The following is a 13,189-nucleotide window of genomic DNA, read 5'->3' as shown; positions in this document are numbered from 1 at the left end:
TGAAGATGAGTGAAAGAGAAGACTGGTGACGTCATCTGAAGCAGAAATGAAGCACCCAGAAGACATGCCAATGAAGAAGGTGAATAGACCTTACAGAATCTGATGGCGAAGTAAAGAATTGAGTAACATTTCATGAGCAAAATGAAGAGTGCACATGCGGGAGAAGCACTGAAGAAAATGAAAAGCTGTTTTGTAATTGTACAGATGCATTAACGCAAGTAGAACTAATTAATCATAAGGCTGGCTATATGTAGTGAATAGACTGCAGGCGGTGCTGCCAATATATATATATGTGTGTGTATAGAATCTGGATGTTCCACAACGCATTTTAGCAAACTTGGACCCTGTGAATAGAAGGGCTGAAAGTGTGGCGCAGTAGAATAAAACAGCTGATGGCAAAGGAAGATTTGAGAAGGCTTGCCTGGCCCAATGTCAAGGGTTGAAGCAGCCAAGAAACTGGTTATCTACTTGAGAAGATACAATGAAAGTGAGAAGCGAGCCGAGCTCCTGTTTGAGGTGTAATGGAAAAACACTAAAAGTTCCAGGTTTTATTCATTTAATGGTACTAAATACAACAAAGGAGCTCAAAACATGGTCTACTGTCACATGGTCAGATGAAAATAGACTTTGGGCAAACTACACCGAGACCAGAAGATAAAGCCATGCTCGCACTCCCTTTTATTCTCAGGCACAGTGATCCTTTGGAAGGCCGAGTTCAAAGAAGCTAATTGAATGGAAGACCGCAGGAGTGATGATGGTTGTTGGGCTAATTCGGTGGGGAGGCATGACCAAGCCAACCCTCCAGCACCTGGGGTACCAGCTTGTGTGCTGCTAGTGAGTGGAATATTCCAGAGGTGTACAAGTGTGCCAACCAATTGTAGAGGGCCATGTAGTAAAGAGCCCTATAGATTGAGAAGCCAATAAAACGTGTTTTAATATGACACAGAAGATGACTTTCACTAGGGGTGGGTTTAGCTCTCTACCTAACCTTAGAGACCCAATCACAGTCCAGTCCCCCATAGAAAGTATACATAGATGTTCTCTTTAAGCCTACCACATCCCCTAGTAGGTTATATTATTTTGCTACGTAGTATGACGTCACTCATGACGTGTTTGTACTATATAAATGTGTTTTTTCATGAAAATCGTTGAGAGACTTATGACTGTGTGGCGTCCGTTGATGCCCGTTGTACTCCCTGTTTTAGATATTTTTCCATTAAAACAGGTGTGTTTTTGCCAACTTCCTGAGTCAGTCTGATTATTGATGTATGAGTAAAATCTGCATCCCCATCCATATCAGATACTGTTTCCCAGTAGCAGAGGATGGTTGAGGACTGTCGGTTAGTAGGCTTTTAGTGTTATTGGAAAATCACTCATCCTGTGCCATTTATCTGGAAGAGAGCGGCCGATATAAAATACTTGCAAGAAAATCGATATAGGTGGGAATGGGTCCCTCTTTCATGAAATCCCTTCTGATTTCCACAGGCGCTGAGTGGACCGAAGGTGACTGTGGCTGATTGGAGGAGGGGACGATCCCGAGGATCTGGAGTTGAAAAGCTAATGGTGAGTAGATTGAGGAGACTGGCAAAGTAAGGCAATGGGGATTGTGGTAAAAGAAAAAGAAGAGGGGGTTGGTTAATATTTGACGAGGAGCATCAGAGATAAATGACGAGGAGCGTCAAAGAGCCCAGTGTCCTAACTCAAGGAACTTTAGAAGGAGTCATTTCAAAACCCAAGTGGGTACTTAGGCGGCAGATAGACAGGTCTATGAGATGGACTGACTCAAACTCCAATAAGAGTATTTTAGGGGCTGAGAGAAAAGGAGTATTATGATGAGATATATGTAAAGATGACTAGTGTGTCTGTGTATTTTGAATTAAAAAGAAGTGTCTAGGAATGACAAGAGTAAACTGTGAGGTTAAGGAAGAGGAAAAAGTTATCTATCTTTTTTGTCATTGCCAGCGCCGACTGAACAGGTAGATTGAAATAATTGAGAAGTAGAGGCTTTTGAGCGGCTAGGGTGGTGCACGCTCTTATTTGTTATTTTTCTGAAACATATTCTGTGTAAATCAATGGTAAGTATCGACAGTCAATTGAGACTTGCCACAATGCGGAATGTTACTCCACTGATGCACATGTGCAAGACACTGCCAAAACATGCACCCAAGCTCAAACAGTATAGTGCAGAATGGGTACAGCAGACAAAATGTTCATGCGATAGCCACAAGGGGGATCGCTGTCAAAAGCGGTTTTGCAACACATGACCCCATACTTGCAGGCTGCATACACAGGGAATAAATTGGAAAAATGGTTAGCTATTTTAGAAATCTGGAAGATGTACCAAGAGGAACATGAAGGTTTGCCTCCTGAGGACTGGATGCTTAACCAGTGTAGGGAGGAAGGTGCTGAGCCTTCTACTCCCCTTACCTCGCCCGAAGTAAATGGCAATAATACAAAAGATGAAGGATTGTATCTGTTAAGGTAATTAAAAGCAGCAACGGGATATAGTAACCCGATATATGGACCACCTGTTTATAGCAGTGATGATAGTCCAAAGGAGATTAAAGGAAAAGAGGAGATCTTTAAGGTCTTACAAGACAAAGAGGAGAAAAGCGAACATCCAAATATGACCCCAGACATAGAACTAAAGATTAAGAAATGGAAAAGAGAAAATGATAAAGCTGACGAGGTAACGCTCGTACAGAACGAATGGATGGGTGGACAGATATTGCTCAAGCTCGATGGGAAAAGTATCGAGGAAGTTAGGCGAAAGGAAGATCAAGACGAACAGGATAGAAAAGACAGGGAAGGAGAGAAATGACTGAAGGAGGATGAACATAAGAGAGAATAGACAGAGGCGAGAACAGATGTATCAAGAGGAGCAGCAAAAGAAGGAAGAAAGGGCAGAGGAACAAAGGAAGTATGACAACAGGCAGAGAACAATTGAAGAAAGAGATAGGCAGGAAAAGAAGAGAGAAGAGGAGGAAGCACAGAGATTACTGGATAAAAGAATGCCAAGATGAAGGGAAGAAGATGTGTGTAGGGCAAAGGAAAGAAGGGAAGAGAAAAGACAAGAAGAGGAAAGAGTTAGGCAAGAAGCGAGCAAGCAAAGAGAATTAGATGAAGAGAAGGAGTGAAAAAGGAGACAGAGGGAACGCGATATTGATCACATTCATCAGGAGTTAATGGAATCGAGTCCAGTAATATCATGGAGTCAAATAGAGAGGTTTCTCCCATCGCAGGAAGCAATGACAAGGCCACTTAGGATAAATCTAGAGGAGTTCCTCCCATCACAGGGAGCAACGTCAGGGCCATCTAAAGTAATATTGATGAGAAGTTCCAGATAGGGAGTATCGGGGATAGGATTGATAGAGCCTATCAAGATTTGAGAACAAGAGGTGAATCGGGAAGCAGGGGAAAAGGAGATCGATCTATAGTTGCCCAATCACAAGGCGAAGAAGGATCTGTTCAGTCTTGAGCATAGATCATTGTCTTTAGACAGGCTGACCTTAAATAGGGGTGAAAGAGATAAGAGTCATTCGAGTTGGGGGACTAGATGTGTCAGATGAAGAGAGAGAAACCTTCGGTGTGGAGGAGGGAGAAAGTGCATGCGGTCCCGAGGGATGTCTGCAGAAAGACAAGGAAGCAAGATGGTCTGATTTAGAGCAACCTAAAGATAGGACGCCAGACCCCATGGCGTATCCAGAGCACCCTAAAGGGCGATTGCATAGTGAGAAGGGGGAGACATCACCATATGTGAACAGGTTACGCTCATTGCCAGGGAGGAGGCGATCAGGAACTATTGTCCCTACTATGGATAGGCAGACGATGGGAGTCGATTGCGGATTTGGGTTCACGCAGTTTCCCTTATTGGAGAAAGGAGGGGCCAGACCACAGTATATTCCTTTGCCACATATGGATAAGGATGATTTAAGATGCAAACTTCGTAGTTTAATGGCGGGTGCAGGAAAATGTATTTATGAGCTAGAAAATATGACAGGACGAAATACCCTACCTATAGGGGACATCAAGGTTCTCCTAGCAGCCATTCTTTGGGAAAGGGCTGATGACATTTGGATGAGAGCAGGTTACTCAAGTGTCACGGCACAGAATACAGCTCATGACAGAGCACCATTTAATAATTGTACAGCAGTCGTTTGGAGGGCACTCAGGGTACAGTATCCTGATACGTCAGTTATGGGTGAAGTTATGGCATGTACGATCAAGATGACAAAGATCCGCTTGCTTATATTCAAGGTATTCAGGAATGATGGACTTTGGAAATGAGGGAGCTGTGGGGGAAATAAGTGCCAGTATTTTACCACATTCTGTGTCAGGGATTGCCAGAACAGGTGCAGAGACAGCTCAGGAAACTAGTGGGAATCGAAGCGAAGCCATGGGCAGAGATACAGTTGACTATCGCACATCCCTGCAGCCTGACACAAGAGAAAAATAATAAGAAGGAAGATGCTAGGAAACTTGAAGGCAAGTTAGTTCAGAAGAAATTGCCAAGTACGTCATAGAAGGGGCGGTACTGACAAATGAAGAAGGGTCGGGAACGCAGCAAGCAGTGGGTACATCGCAGGTGAATAATTAACGCCAGATGGACCAAGGAGAGAATGGGTTCACGCCGAGAGGCAGAGCAATGGGTTTCAGAGGAAGAGGTGGTTTCCAGAATAATCAGGGTGGTTTTCAAAATAACCAAGGCACGTTTCAGAATATGGAGAATATAACCAAAATGTGCAAGTAGGTTTCAATCAAGGGGGGGCTGGTCAGAAGAGCTCCTCCTATATGTTGGACATGTGGCATGACAGGGCACATCGCACAAACATGTGGGAGCCAAGGGTATGTACAGAACAGGCAATTTTCACGAGGGGGGACAGCTTATCCTCCAGCATATAACTCCCAAAATAGGGGTGGGTTTGTCCAAAATCAGACAGTGTATCAAGCGCAATCGCCGCAAATGCATCAGGCATTGCAACCACAGCAGACACTATTGAATCCGCTGCAAGGGCAGTGGCAGCATGCACTCATGCAGATACAGCAGAATGCAAACACAGGGCAATAAATGACGCCCAACCCCCAAGAGGAACCAAGGGTTGATGTTACCATAGGAGGAACATCTTTTTCTTTTTTAGTAGACACTGGTGCAACTCGCTCATGTATATGAGAGGGAAAATATCTGTTCTTTTACTAATGGATTACCAACCAGTCTCTATAGAAGAGTGTGACATGTCTGTTACATTATTGTATTCAAGGCAGACATTGGTTAATATTTTCAGGTCGAGATTTAATAATGAAGCTAAATATGATAATTTCTTTTACTGATGAAGGCATAGTGTGTCACACCTCAGGGATACATTATCTAAATGTAGGTGATTTTATATTGGCGTTTGCAGGGGTAAATGGCTCTGTGAGGAGTGCTATTAGAGCCAGAGGTTTTCCTTTATGGCGTGCGCATTTTGTTGACATGAATGCCTGGCTTAGTAGGAAAGATTATGAGAATACCTGATGAGTTCCTGTTCAGGCCACAGGTACCTATGGATGAAGAGGGGGGACAGATTATTCCCTTGGGGTTAGGTGCAGATATAGTGCGATAGTGCGAGGGGAATTGGCCATGCTCGAAGGAATCAATGATTAGGGCAGGATTGCCATTGGGGAAGGGTATAGATTGACTGACGTCACAGATGAAGACATGTTTAGAGATGATCCGTCAAATTATGAAGCAATATTTGAGATGAGTATTACATGTTGAATAAGAATAGAGAAAAGAGAGGTACCACAGCGAATGATGATAGAACGGCAGCGCCCACCATTTTTTTTATGAGGAGTTTGAAAAAGTGCCATCCTCTTTATGGACTACAGGCCCCTCTGACGTAGACCTGCTGAAGGGGTTAGTTGAAGTTAAGATTAAGCTGAAGCCAGGAGCAATTTTACCTCAAGTAAGACAGTACCCCATGTTTCGAGACGTGGATGAGGGTATTTTTAAGACTATATCCGCCATGATGGAACAGGGTATCTTAGTGACGTCAGAGTCACTGTGTAATACTGCTGTGCACCCTGTGAAAAAATCAAAAGGTGGGTCATGGAGATTAATTCAGGACACTAGACCAATTAACCAGATTGTAGAGGCAGAGTTTCCTTTAGTTCCAAATCTTGTGACGATACTTTGTAGTATCCGAGCAGAGGCACAATATTTCCAGGTGACTGACTTAATAAATGTATTTTTCTCAATCCCGTTGCATAAGGACTCCCAAGACTGTACGTCATTCACATTTCGTCAGATTATGCTAAAGAGCATGTGTTTGCCCCAAGGGTACTGTGACTCTCCATCGATCTTTAATAGGGTCCTGCAGATGGACCTAGGCAATATTGAAAATGTTGTGCTGCAGTACGTAGATGACATTTTAGTTTGTAGCACGACAGAAGATAAGTGCAGGCAAGACTCGATTCAGCTAATGATCATTCTAGCAAACAAGGGATATAAAGTAGACAAGGAGAAGTTGCAATATTGCCAAGAAGAGGTGTTGTACATAGGTCAGTTAATCTCACATGAGGGAAAGAAAGTCACACCTGAAAGAGCTGAGGAGATTTATAAAACTGCAAAACTGCACACTATAAAGCAAATGCAGAGGTTTTTGGGATTGTGCAACTATTTTAGAACATGGATATTTGATTTTAGTTTATACACAAGACCTCTTTTGCAAGCTCTGAAGAAAGCCCAAGTGAACAAGGAAAAAATAGAATGGACTGAGGAAATGGAGGGAGGGTTTGAAGAATTAAAGAAAGCAATTTGTACAGCTCCAGTTTTAGGAATTCCCAACTATTCTGAGGAGATTTTCTTGTTTTTGCACGCAAATGGGACAATTATGACAGCAGTGCTTACACAGAGGACCACTCTAGGGTACAAACCTCTGGCATATTACAGCGGGATTCCAGATCCAGTTATGAGAGTACACTTTCCTTGCGAACAATCACAAGCAGCACCTGTGTTCGCCATTGAGAAGGCTACCAGCATTGTGATGGGGTGTTCTATGACGTTGTTTGTTGAGCATGCATTGTTTGCCATTTTGGAGAAACCTAAGGGTACGTTAAAATCTCAGAGGGCTTCTGCATATGAGGTAGTTATATCAAATCCAGCGATTAAGATAGTCACGTGTAAAATAGTGAACCCTGCCACGTTTTTAAGCCTGTGACAGAGGGTGAGCAAATACATGATAGCTCGGACTACGAGGAGTTCTACAAAGATATTCCAAGAGTAAAGGAGAATGCTCTGGTAGGAGGGGAGGTTCTCTTTATTGGTGGGTCTTCCAAAATTGATCAAACTGATGGGGAAAGGCATTCAGGTTCAGCTGTGGTACAGCAGAGAGCTAATGGGGAATTCGAAGTGGTAGCAAGTGCAAGACTACTTTCTCACTTTTCGGCGCAAGCAGCAGAATTGGTGGCACTTATTGTCACGCTCGAGATACACAAAGGGCAGGAAGTAATGGTGTACAGTGACTCGGCCTATGTGACGTCAACTGTGCACGCAGGGCTAGCACATTGGAAAAGGAGGAGCTACCGCCGAGCGGACGGCACTCCAGTGCAACAGGCAGCATTATTGGACAAGCTTATTAAGGTACTACAACTCCCAATAGCCATTGCAATAGTTAAATGCGCAGCATATACTAAGAGAACTGATTTTATCTCACACGGGAACGAAGCCGCAGAAGAAGAGGCCAAAAGGGTTGCATATTCACCAGATACTTCAAGTTTTGATGTGTAAAAGAAAAAGTAGTCACAATTATGATTGTAAATGAAGGGTTTAATTATTTGTCTAGAACGCAGTTGGTGGAGGTTCAAGGCAGTGCTCCACAGGAAGAGCAAGAATTGTGGAAACTGAGGCAGTGTTCTTTATCCCCTTCTGAAGCATTGTGGCGAAAGGACAGAACTCGAAAGCCGGTGATGCCTGTGGCCTTATTAAGGGTAGTACTTGAACAGCTGCACAACCCTGCGCATGTAACTAGGGAATGTCTCGCAGCAGCTATTGCGGAGGACTGGTTCATACTGAACCTGTCAGAACACGCTGCATTTTATGTAGTAAATTGCATTGTATGTCAAATGTTTACCGCTGGGCATACACTGCGAACAATCAGAGGAGTGATTCCTTGACCAAATGGTCCTTTTCAGCACACTCCTTGCAAGAAAGAGACCTAAGCGAAGTGCAAGGGAAGATTATTATGAGTTAAATAATTATCTAGACAATACAGTACATTTGGGGAATAACATATGGTATCAGCACATGAAAGAGGTGGGAAAAAGAACCTCTGAGGAGAGATGCTATGCTTGTGCTCACCTACCTTATGCTATGGGGACGGCCAAGATATTCATAGCTATAGAAATAGACATCAGACAGCTCATTGTTTGACTCACCTTGCACTCTGCCATACAAGAGGTCAGTTCCAGGGTCGAACGGCATCCTTGGTATGGGTGACTGAATGGTCAGCTCCAGAAGAATATGATTATGTTCAAGATTTGAAGACAAGAGAAAGAGCACACACCAGAGATCATGTGATAAGATATGAACAGACTGGAATGAAGGGAGCAGGAATCAGAGATGGGAAATAAATAAAAAGCTCAATTGTCAAGGGAAGAATGTTGAAGAAATACGAAGATGCAAGGAGAGAGGACATATGCAGATCTGGGTAACAGTGCTTTCTCCAGATGGATGGGAAGAAGGCATAGTCGTATGCAGAGCTTTGGCAGTAACAGGACATCATAAACCAGTTATAGATTGTGTGGAGAAGGGATGCAAACCTCTCTGGGCGAAGTTTGCAAAGCTGCTGACATGGGCTGACGACAAAGGAGGCCTGTTGTTGATTGTGCCTCTGGCTAGTGCAGAGCTATGCTTCAGAAACAATGGCACAAGAAAAGTCAGAGAGAATCAGCAGTGCGGTTGAATCTTTGATGTACCAGGAATGAAGGATGGAACAGTAGTGATGATGGACCACTACTGGGCCTGTGGATCCAGAGCATATATAAAGCTGCCCACGGACTAGGGAGGACTGTGTTCTATAGTGATCGTTCATGTTTCAGCATTGGTGATTCCAAAGAGTGACCTGAACATTGGAGAGTTTCCAAAAGCAGATGCTCACCTAAGGAAGAGGAGAGCAGTTGGATTCCTCAATTGAACAAAAAGAGAGAACTATTTCTCAGCTAAATCGATAGAAGCTTTCAGTGACATTCCGTACGAACACAGGTTGTTCAGCCAGACTTCAGCGATATTAACGACAATCTGCATACCAGGGATCCAGACGTTGGTGAATACTAGATGGTTACAGATAACCAGATAGGAGCTCCTGCTGACAAGCAATACTACCATGAAGGGATTTAGTGCTATCAAGGAAGAGCTGAGAGCCATAAGACTGATGACTCTTCAGAACAGATATGTCCTGGACATGATTACAACTATGGATGTAGGTGTTTGTGCCAAAATCGGAGAATCATGTTGCACATTCATACCTTCTCACGATGAAGCGAATGAAGCGAATGGGACCTTGACAGAGGCCATAACGATGCTGACAAAATTGCACATCAAGATGGAAGATGAAGTAGAAGATATTGCAGGTGACAGCTGGTTCGCATCAATCTTCTCATGGGTTCCGCAATGGATGGCGAACATCTTCAAGTTCCGCAATGGATGGCGAACATCTTCAAGTTCCTTGGAGCCTTGTTGGTGATGATCATTTTTAGATTCTGTGTGATCAGAATAATAATCACACAGTGCAAGAAGACAGCAAAGAAAGCAACAGGAATGAAGATCATGATCGATGTCGAGTCAAGGTTTGGACCTAAAGAGCTGACAGATGAAGAAATTAAAACGAAGTTCCTGTATCCAAGAAACCACAAAAAGTATGTGTGAAGATGGATCAATTGTAGCCCGAATGGACAATGTAGTCTCATGACCTGGAGTATTGATGAACATGTAAAATCATCAGGATCTCAGAAAGGCTAATGAAAATATGAACTCAGAAGAAGCACTTTTTCAGACGAGCATGGCTAGATGTGAAGTCTGATGGGAGAGTGGTTGATGAATCAACCAGAGGGGGGAGTGCAGAGGAGGGGCCAATTGCCTCTACCAGAAGTCCCGCCCCCATTTTGCCGATATGTTGGCAACCAGAAATTGCAACATGCGCAACGCCAGTGATGGTACCTATACAGCGAAAAGTCCTTGAAACAAGGTATCCATTGGGAAAACCCTACATGATGTATCCGTGAATAAATGACAGTCTTCTGAAGGAAATTACGGAAGAAGTGTGAAGATGAGTGAAAGAGAAGACTGGTGACATCATCTGAAGCAGAAATGATGCACCCAGAAGAGATGCCAATGAAGAAGGTGAATAGACCTTGTAGAATCTGATGTTGCAGTAAAGAATTGAGAAACATTTCACGAGCAAAATGAATATTGCACGTGTGGGAGAAGCACAAAAGAAAATGCAAAGCTGTTTTGTAATTGTACAGATGCAGTAACGCAAGTGGAACTAAGTAATCATAAGGCTGGCTATAAGTAGTGAATAGACTGCAGGCGGTGCCCCCAGTATATATATGTGTGTATAGAATCTGAATGTTCCACAACGTATTTTAGCAAACTTGGATCCTGTGAATAGAAGGGCTGAAAGTGTGGCGCAGTAGAATAAAACAGCTGACCACGAAGGAAGATTTGAGAAGGCTTGCCTGGACCAGTATCAAGGGTTGAAGCAGCCAAGAAACTGGTTATCTACTTGAGAAGATAGAATGAACGTGAGAAGCGAGATGAACTCCTGTTTGAGGTGTAATGGAAACACACTGCAAGTGCCAGGTTGTATTCATTTAAAAATATTAAATACAATGAAGGAGCTCAAAACATGGTCTCCTGTCACATGGTCAGATGAAAAAAAACTTTGGGTAAGCTACACCAAGACCAGAAGATAAGGACATGATCACACTCCCTTTTATTGTCAGGCACAGTGATCCATTGCAAGGCAGAGTTCAAAGAAGCTAATTGAATGGCAGACCGCAGGAGTGATGATGGATGCTGTGCTAATTGCGTGGGGAGGCATGACCAAGCCAACCCTCCAGCACCTGAGGTACCAGCTTGTGGAATATACCCGAAGGGTACAAGCATGCCAACCAATTGCAGAGGGCCACATAGTAAAGAGCCCTATAGTTTGAGAAGCTAATACAACGTTGTGTATTAGTATGACACAGAAGATGACTTTCACTAGGGGTGGGCTTAGTAGGTCGGGTTATTAATGTATGAGTAAGATCTGCATCCCCATCCATCTGAGATACTGTTACCGCGTCTTTAAGGACCTACGGGTTCAGGTTCATAGGGGCAGTACAAAAGGAGAGAGAGTGGAGGGATATGGGTGTATATTCTATGGCTGCATGTATGACAACGGAAGGTTGGTATCAGTGGAAAGTGAAAGAATGATATGTAGTTTGCTTTGTGGTAATGGCAAAATCTTAAGTCTGGGAGCTATATTGGGTTGGTGATTGGTTGTGATTGGTTGTGTGATGCACTTGAGAGGTTCTCAAGTGGGCCCTGGTATTGTGGGGGCTTTCATCAGGTCAGTTTGTAGTAAGCAGCCCTGTTGCCGGTAGACTACTTGATTTTGCCAAGTCAGTTGAATAAGAAGTCTGCGCCAAGACGTGTGAGAGATTAATGTGTGTGCAAAACAGGAGATCACCCGGGTGTGTGGGGGTGGAGTGAGGTTATTCACATAGATACCACAAATAGCACTGGGGCATGTCACACGACTTAGCATAGTGGGTCCATACTCATTAGAATGATGGATTTGTCATTGATGTGAAAATTAAATATAATGTCCAAAGATCATCCATGCGATATGGATAGCACTGTAGCAAAACTGGTAGTTCTGCATATGATTGATATTGTAGATCATGTGTGTTTATTGACAAAAAGTTCACTGTGCATCCTTAGTAAAGTAAAATATTCAAATCCTTACAGAACATAAGAGAAAAAATGTGCTTGGTGTATATGCATCGCATAGGGGCGCCACTACAGATATGGCTCTATGTACTTTCAGAGTATATGAGGCTAGCTCGTCATATAGATAGGAATAGAGTCAGTACCTATCATGTGTGATACTGCCTGATAGACCAGTAGGCCCATTAAAGTACATACAATGTGTGTATGGGCAAACACTACTCTCCAGTTGTACCTTTGTGAATATGGCACATTAGAAAAAGCCAAAACACACGTGAAACATGGAAGGCTTCTGACGGGGTATTGCGATGGAAATGTCAGACTGCAGCTCAAATTAGCAGCAATATGCACAGATGTAATCTGACTAGAGTGTACAAGTTAGCCTTAATGTTCATGACCCTAAATACTGGTGGAATGTGACATATGTTGGGCGACCATGATATGATGCAAGATTTTCAGTGTGTTCAGTCTCTAGATTTACCCTCCAAATCATTTTGATGGTAAATGCAATGGAGTGGCAGCAAGATTTTAGCTTAGCCCAGCTGCATCCAGAGAGCTTCATCAACATCCCTATGCTCTTCACACATAAAGGGAGAGTTTTTGTTTCTCCTATTTGCAGTGTTGCTGGGGCAGTGCAAAAAATAACAAGGGGTGGGGCCTCACCAAATGTTTTGTCCTGGGCCTCACCATACCCGGTGATAGCCAGGCCAACAGGAAACCCATTGTTATCACAATGATGGATTGTAGGTGATGAGACGAGGTGGGCTCTACTTATATTGGCAGAGAGAGCAGCAGGCACCCTGATTACTGCAAGGGAGGGGATGAGCACCGAGTACGGAAGGAGGGCACACTTGTGCCTACTGCTATTAACTTTAGTTAAATGTGAGGCTTTAAGTGGGCCGGGGCTAGTCTGGCTGAGCCCCGGCAGGATCCGATATCTCGTTCTGAGGCGGTGCCCTGATGGGGCTCACTAATCTTCCCAGGAAGTCCCGGACACTACAGAGCATGGCATGTGCGAGAGATTCAGGCTTCAGAGAACAATGCCTTTAATACACAATGGTAGCGCTGCACCTGCGAGGCATCCCTTCAAGCAAGAGATGCCTGTGGGCCGGCACCACCATTATCAAAGAAAAGGTGAGACCGCTGGAAGCAGAGGCCTTTTTTTCTAACAGCTGAGGCTTTAGGAAAAAAGGGCCTTGGCTTCCAGTGGCCTCACCTTTT

At 43.7% G+C, this 13,189-nt stretch overlaps 1 long non-coding RNA gene across 2 annotated transcripts in view; it reads left to right on the top strand.

Moving 5' to 3' along the window:
- Positions 1-13,189, top strand: part of LOC138525663 (uncharacterized) — a 446,797-nt gene that overhangs the window by 13,153 nt on the left and 420,455 nt on the right. For both annotated transcript variants that reach the window (XR_011283404.1, XR_011283401.1), the window contains exon 2: positions 1,486-1,563. This is a non-coding gene — a long non-coding RNA (uncharacterized lncRNA). The remainder of the gene's footprint in view (positions 1-1,485; positions 1,564-13,189) is intronic.

The sequence above is a fragment of the Ambystoma mexicanum genome, chromosome 1q, assembly GCF_040938575.1.
Source record: "Ambystoma mexicanum isolate Mex_15411 chromosome 1q, UKY_AmexF1_1, whole genome shotgun sequence".
NCBI lineage: Eukaryota > Metazoa > Chordata > Amphibia > Caudata > Ambystomatidae > Ambystoma > Ambystoma mexicanum.
The sequence above is the reverse complement of the archived record's forward strand: the minus strand, read 5'-3'. Positions and strand labels throughout refer to the sequence as shown.